This window comes from Narcine bancroftii, chromosome 3, assembly GCF_036971445.1.
Source record: "Narcine bancroftii isolate sNarBan1 chromosome 3, sNarBan1.hap1, whole genome shotgun sequence".
NCBI lineage: Eukaryota > Metazoa > Chordata > Chondrichthyes > Torpediniformes > Narcinidae > Narcine > Narcine bancroftii.
Genome location: NC_091471.1, coordinates 258,020,595 through 258,033,089, shown reverse-complemented (window position 1 = coordinate 258,033,089; position 12,495 = coordinate 258,020,595). Strand labels below are relative to the sequence as shown.

The window sequence follows — 12,495 nt, the reverse complement described above, 5'->3', positions numbered from 1 at the left end:
GCAAACGGCGGGGTACTGAACTAATGTGGATGGACACTGGAAGCTCCTGGCTTTCTTCAGTAGACATTTAAGACCATTGGAGTTGAAATACAGTGCTTTCGACTGAAAACTGTTAGCACTCTACCTGGCGATCCAGGACTTCAGATACACTCTGGAAGGCAGACCATTTACAGCCTTCATCGACCACAAGCCCTTAACCTTTGCATTCACAAAGGCATCAGACCCCGGCAGCAGCCGCACCTTTCGTACAAATCAGAGTTTACGACAGTGATCCAGCAGGTCTCTGGTAAAGACAACATCGTGGCAGAAGCTCTATCCAGGCCAACCATCCAAACATTGGCACAGGGAATCAACTACTCAGAACTAGCAGAGATGCAATGAGAAGACACACAGCTACAGGACCACAATCTCAGGACTGCAGCTGCAGGTCGTACTCTTGGGTCCAGGTGAGCAGACTCTGTGACACAGGCTCTGGCCATCCCTGCTCTGTCATCCCAGCAGCCTGGAGACAACATCCTCCACTCAGTGCATGGCCTAGTACACCCCTCGATCCACACCACAGTCCGCAAGGAATCCAGTCAGTTCATGTGGCATTGCATCAAAAAACAGGTCAGAAAATGCACATAGTGTCAGACAGCCGAAGTCCAGAGGCACACCACAGCAGTTTCAACCCATCTCCACGTCGATATTGTAGGGCCACTGCCAGCATCACGGGAAGCATGGGTATCTCCTCACCACGGTGGATCATCTCACCAGAGGCAATTCCCCTCACAGACACAACCACCAAATCCAGGGCCCTAGTTGCAACTCGGGTAGCACGTTTCGGCATCCCAGCCCACATCACATTGGACAGAGGGGCCCAGTTCATGTTGAGCCCCCAGCTGCATCACACTGCAGCCTATCATCACAGTCAAACAGCCGAGTGGAGCGTTTCCATGGGCACCTGAAATCAGCTCTGATGGGCAGGCTGAAAGGCCCAAATTGGGTGGATGAGTTTCCCTGGGTCCAACTCGGGATCCACACAGCGCATAAAGAGATCTGCAAGCTTCTTCAGCCGAATTGGTCTACTGAACCTCCCTGGCACTCCCCGGTGAGTTCCTACCCTTTCCAAGGGGGAAATAGGCAGAAGCACGGCAGCCCTGAGCAAGTTCCGTGGTAGATTGGGTACCCTGGCACCCATCCGAACTCCCAACACAGGCGAGCACCGACCTCTGTTCCCAGAAACCTAAGGGACTGTGAATATGTCTTTGTCAGGAGCGGTGCGCACCAGTCACCGCTGGAGCGGACATACAAAGGGCTGTTTAGAGTAGCCAAAAACAATAGATCTACGTTTGTGTTGGACATTGGGGGTAAAGAGGAGGTGTTGATTGATTAAAAGCCAGCACGTTGACTTGGAAAGGCTGGTCAAAGTGGTGTAGAGGCAGGCCGGCCAAACAAAAGAAAATGCAGACCTTGGGTTTTGGGGGCGAGATCGCTGGTTCTGTGGGGGTGGGGGTTGTTTGGCGACCAACATGGTTGGTGTACAGGTGAACCAGCTCCATTTGTAACACGTGTGGTTGGAGCAACATTTATTTCCCTTTTCCCAAAAGAAAGAGCCCACACGCGCAAAATCTGAATAGCTACCAGTCTGCGACGCAACTTCCAGTTCCCATCGGCGGGAACAGGTGGCGTCTTTAAAAAAAAAATCTCTGCGAGCCAAGTAATAGATCAGCGAGCTTTGGAACGAACCTGTCGACTGCCAGTCTCGTTAATTGCTCTGCTAGCATGATCACTACAACACAAAGAAACAGTGGCAGCCTATTTAGCCCCTAAAACCTACCCCATCATTCAATGTGATGGCAGCTGATTTATGCTGACCTTGTCTCCTCTTCTGTACAAGTTTGCCAATAACCCTCAATTCCCTGAACTTTCAAACATTTATCTACCCCCACCTGAAATATTGCAAACAAACCAGTCTCGACAACCTTCCATGGTAGAAGAGATTCACCAACCGGTATGGATAGCATAGTGGTTAGAGTAACTCTGTTACAGCACCAGCTACTGGGGTTCGAATCCTGCCTTGTCTATAAGGAATTTGTATGTTCTCCCCGTGTCTGTGTGGGTTTTTCCCGGTTCTCCAATTTCCGCCAACCCTTAAAAACATACTGGAGATATATGAGGGGGCACGGGCTCGTGGGCCAGAAGGGCCTATTACCGTGCTGTTTATCTAAAATTAAAAATGAAAAAAAAAATTAAATCACAAGCCCCTTTTCTCCAGCAAATCCCCTCCACACTAAAATGCAGATGAATCCAGGTGAAACATAGAAACATAGAAGATAGGATCAGGAGTAGGTCATTCGACCCTTCGAGACTGCTCCGCCATTCGACGAGATCATGGCTGATCTTAAAGTTCAGTACCCCGTCCCTGCCTTCTCTCCGTAACCTTTAATACCCTTATACTGAAGAAATATATCTAATTCCCTCTTAAATATATTTAATGAACCTGCCTCTACTGCCCTCTATGGCAATGAATTCCACAGATTCACCAGCCTCTGGGTAAAGAAATTCCTCCTCAAAGACTAAATAACGAAGTGCTCAAGCCCAAAACATTGGTGATGTACCTTTATCTGTGCTATATCTGTACTCTTTGCAGACGATGCCGCTTTAGTTGCCCATTCAGAGCCAGCTCTTCAGCGCTTGACGTCCTGCTTTGCGGAAACTGCCAAAATGTTTGGCCTGGAAGTCAGCCTGAAGAAATCTGAGGTCCTCCATCAGCCAGCTCCCCACCATGATTACCAGCCCCCCCACATCTCCATCGGGCACACAAAACTCAAAACGGTCAACCAGTTTACCTATCTCGGCTGCACCATTTCATCAGATGCAAGGATCGACAATGAGATAGACAACAGACTCGCCAAGGAAAATAGCGCCTTTGGAAGACTACACAAAAGAGTCTGGAAAAACAACCAACTGAAAAACCTCACAAAGATAAGCGTATACAGAGCCGTTGTCATACCCACACTCCTGTTCGGCTCCGAATCATGGGTCCTCTACCGGCACCACCTACGGCTCCTAGAATGCTTCCACCAGCGTTGTCTCCGCTCCATCCTCAAAATCCATTGGAGCGCTTACATCCCTAACGTCGAAGTACTCGAGATGGCAGAGGTCGACAGCATCGAGTCCACGCTGCTGAAGATCCAGCTGCGCTGGATGGGTCACGTCTCCAGAATGGAGGACCATCGCCTTCCCAAGATCGTGTTATATGGCGAGCTCTCCACTGGCCACCGTGACAGAGGTGCACCAAAGAAAAGGTACAAGGACTGCCTAAAGAAATCTCTTGGTGCCTGCTACATTGACCACCGCCAGTGGGCTGATAACGCCTCAAACTGTGCATCTTGGCGCCTCACAGTTTGGCGGGCAGCAACCTCCTTTGAAGAAGACCGCAGAGCCCACCTCACTGACAAAAGGCAAAGGAGGAAAAACCCAACACCCAACCCCAACCAACCAATTTTCCCCTGCAACCGCTGCAATCGTGTCTGCTTGTCCCGCATCGGACTTGTCAGCCACAAACGAGCCTGCAGCTGACGTGGACTTTTAACCCCCTCCATAAATCTTCGTCCGCGAAGCCAAGCCAAAGATAAAGTACTGTATACTGGCCTACTGAGTTTCTCCAGCATTATGCTTTTACTTCAATCACGGTGACTGCAGACTTTCATGTTTTATTAATGAGTACTTTGGCATTTTATGTTTTGGAAACATTACCCAGTTTAAAATAATTAATCCATATCTCCCTGGCAGGGCCTCTTATTTCAGAATCAAGCCTCATCCAACACCTTACTTGAGGGTACAGGTACATAGTTCTAACACAAGTGTAACACAGGTAGAGGGGTGGTGAAGAAGTCATCTGGCACCCTGCCTTCACCAGTCAGGATACTGAGTACAAGAGCAGGGATGTCATCTTACACATGGACAGGGCTATGGGAAGACATCGAACAGAACAGGCCCTTTGACCAACCAACTCAACAATCTAAACCTTCCCTACATCACACCCATAATTCTCTATTTTTCTTGCATCCATGTACCTGCCAAAGAGTCATTAAAATATCTCTGTTGTACCAACCTCCACCACCATCCCCAGCAATTCATTCCATGCACCCACAACTGTGAGAAAAAAAAACTCTTGATGACTCCCCGAAACTTTCCTACCTTCACCTTAAACACATGTCCTCTGGTATTTGTCCCATGAAAAAAGTGCTGGCTGTCCACCTTATCTATGCCTCTCATAATCTTGTAGTTTTATTAACCTTGCCTCATGAGACACTTTCTCCAACCCAGGCAACATCCTGGTAAATTTCCTCTGCACCCTCTCCATGGCTTCCACATCCTTCCTATAATGAGGTGACCAGAACTGAACATAACATTCCAAGACCACACAGACTATTGTGCATAGTGTTAAACAGAAAAAAGGGTGCAGAAGAATTTCACAAGAATGTTACATACTTCGATTACACAGATGGGCAGGAATTTTTATCTCTAGAGTGTAGAAGGCTGTCTTTATTGAAGTTTATAAAAGAGGTTTTCTCAGAGAAGGTGAATCTAAAATCAAAGGGCATAGATTTAAGGTGAGATTTAACAGGGACACCTTCTTCAAGGGGGTGGTGGGTATTGGGAATGAGCTGCCAGATGAAGTTGTAGATGCAGGGACAAACATAATGCTCAGAAGGCTTTTAGACAGGTATAAGAATGAGAAAGGTTCAGAAGATAATGGGCCAAACGCAGGCAAATGGGGTTAACTCGGTTGCCAAGGTCAAGTTGGGCTGAAGGGCCTCTTTCCATCCTGTATATTTTTACAGAGTTCTGTGTTGTATATTGGCCTCTACCTCTACCGGCATCACCAACGGCTCCTAGAACGCTTCCATCAGCGGTGTCTCCGCTCCATCCTCAACATTCATTGGAATGACTTCATCACCAATATCGAAGTACACGAGCTGGCAGTGTCCGCAAGCATCGAATCCATGGTGCTGAAGACCCAACTGCGCTGGGTGGGTCATGTCTCCAGAATGGAGGACCATCGCCTTCCCAAGATCGTGTTATATGGCAAGCTCTCCAATGGCCACCGAGACAGAGGTGCACCAAAGAGGTACAAGAACTGCTTAAAGAAATCACTTGGTGCCTGCCCCATTGACCACCGCCAGTAGGCTGATATCACCTCCAACCGTGCATCTTGGCGCCTCACAGTTTGGCGGGCAGCAACCTCCTTTGAAGAAGACCGCAGAGCCCACCTCACTGACTAAAGACAAAGGAGGAAAAACCCAACAACCAACCTCAACCAACCAATTTTCCCTTGCAACCGCTGCAACCATGCCTGCCTGTCCCGCATCGAACTTGTCAGTCACCAACGAGCCTGCAGCAGACGTAGACATACCCCTCCATAAATCTTCGTCCGTGAAGCCAAGCCAAAGAAGAAAGAAAAAAGAAAAAAAGAAAAAGAAAGAAAGAAAAAAAAATTGGCCTATGTGTTGTGTGGTTTTATGTTTAAAAAGTGACAGTTTGCCTTAGAGAGCCATGGTGAAGGTGAACTGCTGAGAGAGTGGGAGACAGACTGAGCATGTGCAAAAAATTATCTAAAAATTTCTGGACTTGGACAATAAACCACCACTGGGTGGTGCTGTGGTGTGGAAGAAGACCCAGAGCATGAGTCATGGTCTGGAGGACAGTTTAGAATGTTGGGATTTCAAGAAGGGATGAACATTCCGAAGGCAGCCAGAAGGATCCAGACCAGGCCAGTGGTTCCTCTCTCTGCAAGCAACACAAGACAACTTTGAATTTTGTGCTCTCTTGCTCGCTCTCTCTCTCTCTCTCTCTCAAAGATCTTTTGGCTTCAGCTTACCAAACAAACTGAATTTAGTTTATGATCTTTGCTTCAGTTGAGATCAAAGTTTTGTGAGTCCTGTGTGTTTTGTATTTGTTTTGTGTCTAAGTTTTTCTGTGGGCTGGTTGGAAATATAACTTAGACTTTAATTGCATCTGTTATATTTAGGCTGGGGAATTTATTAGTTTTACACTGTTATAGGAATTTGCATAGTAACCAGTGGGCATTGTTATAAAAAGGGGGGATTTTGAATTAAAGTTTGAAGGTGAATTTTTGTTAATAAAATAATTGTTCATTTTTACCCCTGTGTGATATGCCTTCTTTGTGGTTGCTGGTTTGATCTTGTAACAATATGAACTTTAAAACAATTATCGCTAATGACTTTCAGATCAAGTCAATACCCCCACCCAGTGGGACTTTGGAATACTGCATCAAATTATATTTCCTGCATCAAAAGATTTCATTTCAATTTCCATGAAACCATACAATACTACATCACAGAAAACAGGCCATTCAGCCCCCTCTAGTCTGGGCTGACCATCATTCCACTAGTCCCATTAACCTGCTCACATTCCATAGCCCTCCAGACCTCTCTCATCCATGTTTTTATCCAATTTATTCTTAAAACTTAAGATTGAACCCACATTCACATTAGAAAGCAGCTCATTCGGAGGGGAGTCACGTGATGGAGTAGTGGCCGGTCGGGGAACTCCAGCCCTCTCCAGAAAAGTTAAAAAAAGATAGAGAAAAAACAAAGGCACAAACTTAAAAACCAAAACAAAGTGAAAGTAAAAGTGTGAAGACAATGGCAGCGAAGAAAAACCAAAAACAACGGGAAGAAAAGAAGAAGGAAAGACGTCGGAAGAAGAAGGTGAAGGCCTTACCTGTCCGAAGAGGCCCGCCGCGGAGAGAGAAGCCCGCTCCCACAGGTCAGTGGCGGTCCCGGGCTCGAGACTACAAAAATGGCTCGCAGAGCCGAGTAAAAGTGCGCAACCGCGCATGATAAAAAACACACTGACGGGAGGGGGGAACAGCTGCGGAGTCGATCTCCACAGCTGAGAGAGACACCTGCAGCACAGCAGCAGGTGCAGAACACAGACAATAACGACAACAAGAAAGAAGAGGGTAAAAAGAAAACAAGGAAACAACAGATGGTCAATCCAGAGGAAGAAGAAGAAGAAGAACAGAAAGAAGTGGAAGAAGAAGAGAAAGGCAAAACAATGGATGTATCTTTTTTTAAAGAATATATGGAATCAGTGAAAGAATGGCAATTACAAGAATTTGATGAGATAAAAAGAATTAAGAACGCAGAAGAAAGAATGAACAAAATGGAAGTGGCCATATCAGAATTGGCAAAAAGAGTGGAAAATATGAAAAACGAGAAACATTTGTAGATATGGAAGTAAAAGACTTAAAAGAGAAATTAGAAGAATCTAATAAAAAAGCTAAAGAAGCACAGGAGCTGTTAGCTCAGAAGATAGATATGATAGAAAACTATAATAGAAGAAATAATATAAAGATAGTGGGCCTTAAGGAAGATGAAGAAGGCAAGAATATGAGAGAATTTATAAAAGATTGGATCCCCAGGGTCCTGGGAAGACCAGAATTACAGGAAGAAATGGAAATAGAGAGGGCACATAGAACTTTAGCCCCGAAACCACAACCGCAGCAAAAACCAAGATCCATTTTAGTAAAATTCTTAAGATATACAACAAGAGAAAATATATTGGAGAAAGCAATGAAGAAAGTAAGAGAGGACAAAAAGCCAATGGAATATAAAGGTCAAAAATTTTTTTTCTATCCAGACATAAGTTTTGAACTCCAGAAGAAGAGGAAGGAGTTCAATACAGCGAAAACGATCTTATGGAAAAAAGGATATAAATTTATGTTAAGGTACCCAGCGGTACTTAAAGTAATTATTCCAGGGCAACAAAACAGACCATTCTCGGATCCAGAGGAAGCAAGGAAATTTGCAGAACAACTACAAAACAAGCAGAGAGTTGAAGACATGTATTAAGAGTAAAAATGACCACAATCTATAGTATGTGTGTAAACTTGTCCGTGAACTACTCTTTGCAGATGATGCCGCTTTAGTTGCCCATTCAGAGCCAGCTCTTCAGCGCTTGACGTCCTGCTTTGCGGAAACTGCCAAAATGTTTGGCCTGGAAGTCAGCCTGAAGAAAACTGAGGTCCTCCATCAGCCAGCTCCCCACCATGACTACCAGCCCCCCCACATCTCCATCGGGCACACAAAACTCAAAACGGTCAACCAGTTTACCTATCTCGGCTGCACCATTTCATCAGATGCAAGGATCGACAATGAGATAGACAACAGACTCGCCAAGGCAAATAGCGCCTTTTGAAGACTACACAAAAGAGTCTGGAAAAACAACCAACTGAAAAACCTCACAAAGATAAGCGTATACAGAGCCGTTGTCATACCCACACTCCTGTTTGGCTCCGAATCATGGGTCCTCTACCGGCACCACCTACGGCTCCTAGAACGCTTCCACCAGCGTTGTCTCCGCTCCATCCTCAACATCCATTGGAGCGCTCACACCCCTAACGTCGAGGTACTCGAGATGGCAGAGGTCGACAGCATCGAGTCCACGCTGCTGAAGATCCAGCTGCGCTGGATGGGTCACGTCTCCAGAATGGAGGACCATCGCCTTCCCAAGATCGTATTATATGGCGAGCTCTCCACTGGCCACCGTGACAGAGGTGCACCAAAGAAAAGGTACAAGGACTGCCTAAAGAAATCTCTTGGTGCCTGCCACATTGACCACCGCCAGTGGGCTGATAACGCCTCAAACCGTGCATCTTGGCGCCTCACAGTTTGGCGGGCAGCAGCCTCCTTTGAAGAAGACCGCAGAGCCCACCTCACTGACAAAAGGCAAAGGAGGAAAAACCCAACACCCAACCCCAACCAACCAATTTTCCCTTGCAACCGCTGCAATCGTGTCTGCCTGTCCCGCATCGGACTGGTCAGCCACAAACGAGCCTGCAGCTGACGTGGACTTTTTACCCCCTCCATAAATCTTCGTCCGCGAAGCCAAGCCAAAGAAGATATATATATATATATATATATATATATATAGTGTGCATACATGAATGTATCCGTATTTAGAGGAAAATATATGGAGTATAGACAAGAATTAATAAGGGAGGGAATTGGAATAGAGGGAATAAGGAGGGAATTAAAAGAGTGACCTTTGTTACATATGAAAATTGAAATCTTTTCTGGGGGGGGCTGGGTGGGGAGGAGTTACGGTCACTGCAAAATCAGCTGACGTTTGCGAGTGAATTCGCAAATCCAAATGGAGAGGGGAGATGTGGTTGTCCGACAAGGGATAAAGGACAACTCAGGAGGGGGAGGGGAGATTGGGGTTAAAGAAGTTTTAAATAGGAGAATAGGGAAAATGTTTGATGTTTTAGAAATGTTGTCTTATAAAGTGTTCAAAACAAGAAAGCATAAATGGATAAGAAGGAAAGGTAATGATGGAGAAACGGAAAGGGAAGATAAACAAAGTATAAAATGGCTACGCTGAACTATATGACTTTAAATATTAACGGAATACATAACCAAATTAAAAGGAAGAAACTGCTAAATTTACTGAAAAAAGAAAAAATTGATATAGCATTTGTGCAAGAAACACATTTAACTGAATTGGAGCACAAGAAATTAAAGAGAGATTGGGTAGGACACGTAACAGCAGCGTCGTATAATTCAAAAGCAAGAGGGGTAACTATATTAATTAGTAAAAATGTGCCAATTAAAATAGAAGAGGAAATAATAGATCCAGCAGGGAGATATGTAATGATAAAATGTCAGATATATTCGGAGTTTTGGAATCTACTCAATGTATATTCACCTAACGAAGAAGATCAAAAGTTTATGCAAGATATCTTTTTGAAAGTAGCTGATACGCAAGTGAACATATTTATAGGAGGGGATTTCAACCTGAATTTGGATTCAAATATGGACAAAACTGGGAAAAAAATTAACAGAAAGAACAAAGTAACCAAATTTATAATTAAATCGATGGAAGAAATGCAACTTTTGGATATATGGAGGAAACAACACCCAAAGGAAAAGGAATATTCATATTACTCGGCTAGACATAAAACATACTCAAGAATACACCTATTTTTGTTATCAGCTCGTATGCAAGATAGAGTAAGAAAAACAGAATATAAAGCTAGAATATTATCGGACCATTCACCCTTAATATTGACAATAAAGTTAGAGGACATCCCTCCAAGAATGTATAGATGGAGATTAAACTCCATGTTACTCAAAAGGCAGGATTTTAGAGAATTCATTGAAAGACAAATTAAAATGTATTTTGAAATAAACACGGAATCAGTGAAAGATAAGTTTATACTATGGGATGCAATGAAAGCGTTCATTAGAGGGCAAATAATAAGTTATGTAACCAAGATGAAGAAGGACTTTAATCAGGAAACAGAGGAGTTGGAAAGGGAAATAGTAAATATAGAAAAAGAATTAGCAATGAAGGAAGATACCACTAAAAGAAGAGAATTGGCAGATAAAAAAATAAAATATGAAACACTACAAACATATAAGGTGGAGAAGAATAATATGAAGACAAAACAGAAATATTATGAACTAGGGGAAAAAACGCACAAAATTCTAGCATGGCAGCTTAAGACAGAACAAGCTAAGAAAATGGTATTGGCATCAAGGAAAAAAGACAAACAAATCACATATAATCCAAAGGAGATCAAGGAAAACTTAAGAGAATTCTATGAACAATTATACCAAACTGAAAACAAAGGTAAAGAAGGGAAAATAGATGAATTTCTAACTAAAATTGAACTACCAAAACTACAAATAGAGGAACAAAATAAATTAACAGAACCATTTGGAATAGTAGAAATACAAGAGATAATAAAAAAATTACCAAATAATAAGACACCAGGAGAGGATGGATACCCAATAGAATTCTATAAAATATTTAAAGATTTATTAATTCCTCCCCTCCTGGAAGTAATCAACCAGATTGATAAAACACAAAGCTTACCAGATTCATGTAAAACAGCAATAATTACAGTAATACTAAAGCAAGGGAAAGATCCACTCGCACCAGCGTCACATAGACCAATATCTTTACTTAACACGGATTATAAGATAATAGCTAAACTATTAGCAAACAGATTAGCAGAGTATGTACCGAAAATGGTAAATCTAGACCAAACTGGATTTATTAAAAAAAGACGCACAACAGACAATATTTGTAAATTTATTAACTTAATTCATGCAGTAGAAGGGAGTAAAGCGCCAACAGTAGCAGTTGCTTTAGACGCAGAGAAGGCCTTTGACAGAGTAGAATGGAATTATTTATTCAAAGTATGGCAAAAATTCAGTTTACCAGAGAAGTATATTAATTGGATTAACGCATTATATAAGGGACCATTGGCGAAAGTGACAGTAAATGGATATGTATCAAAGCAATTTAACTTAAGCAGGTCAACACGGCAGGGATGCCCACTATCACCTTTATTGTTCGCGTTAGCTGTAGAACCACTAGCAGAATTGATAAGAACAGAAAATAATATAAAAGGGATAAAAATAAAAGACAAGGAATATAAAATCAGTTTATTTGCGGATGATGTTATAGTATACTTAACAGAACCAGAACTATCAATAAAAGAATTATATAAGAAATTGAAGGAATATGGAGAAGTGTCGGGTTACAAGATTAACGTAAATAAAAGTGAAGCAATGCCTATGAATAATGCGGATTTCTCAAAATTTAAGAAGGAATCACCATTCAGATGGCAAGTGCAAGCAATAAGATACCTAGGTATACAAATAAATAAAAATCTCGGCCAACTATATAAACTCAATTATTATCCACTAATGAAAAAATTACAGGACGATTTAGAGCATTGGAAAGATTTACCACTAACACTAATAGGAAGGATAAACTGTATTAAAATGAACATTTTTCCAAGGATATTATACCTATTTCAGGCATTGCCAATACACCTGACAGAGAAATTCTTCAAGGAGTTAAAGAAAATAATAAGGAAATTTTTATGGAAAGGGGGGAAACCGAGGATAGCACTAGATAAATTAACAGAATGGTATAAACAAGGAGGCTTACAACTGCCAAACTTTAAAAATTATTATAGAGCCGCACAATTAAGATACCTATCAGATTTTTATCAAACAAGGGAAAAGCCAGATTGGACTAGATTAGAATTAGATAAAATAGGGGAAAAGATACCTGAACACATATTATATAAATGGGATGAAAAATTGGTATAATATAGAAGTTCTCCAGTATTACATCATCTACTCAATATTTGGAAGAAGATTCATGTAGAAAAAAATAAAACAAATTATCAATTACCAAAACTAATATTGACACAAAACAAGTTACTCCTTTTTACAATAGATAACCTTTCCTTTAGAGAATGGGAGAAAAAAGGGATCAAAAGAATTTAAAATTGTTTTTCAGGAAATAGATTATTATCCTTTGAACAAATGAAAGATAAATACAATATAACTCAAGATACAGTGCTGGCATATTACCAATTGAGATCTTATTTGAAGGACAAATTAGGAAGCAGTCTGAGTTTACCAGAGGGAAGTAACTTTGAATATGTGATTACAG

The 12,495-nt window shown here is 42.3% G+C and overlaps 1 protein-coding gene across 1 annotated transcript in view; it reads right to left on the bottom strand.

Annotated features, from left to right (window-relative positions):
• Positions 1 to 12,495, bottom strand: part of LOC138758576 (very-long-chain enoyl-CoA reductase) — a 115,645-nt gene that overhangs the window by 89,320 nt on the left and 13,830 nt on the right. The window lies entirely within an intron of this gene.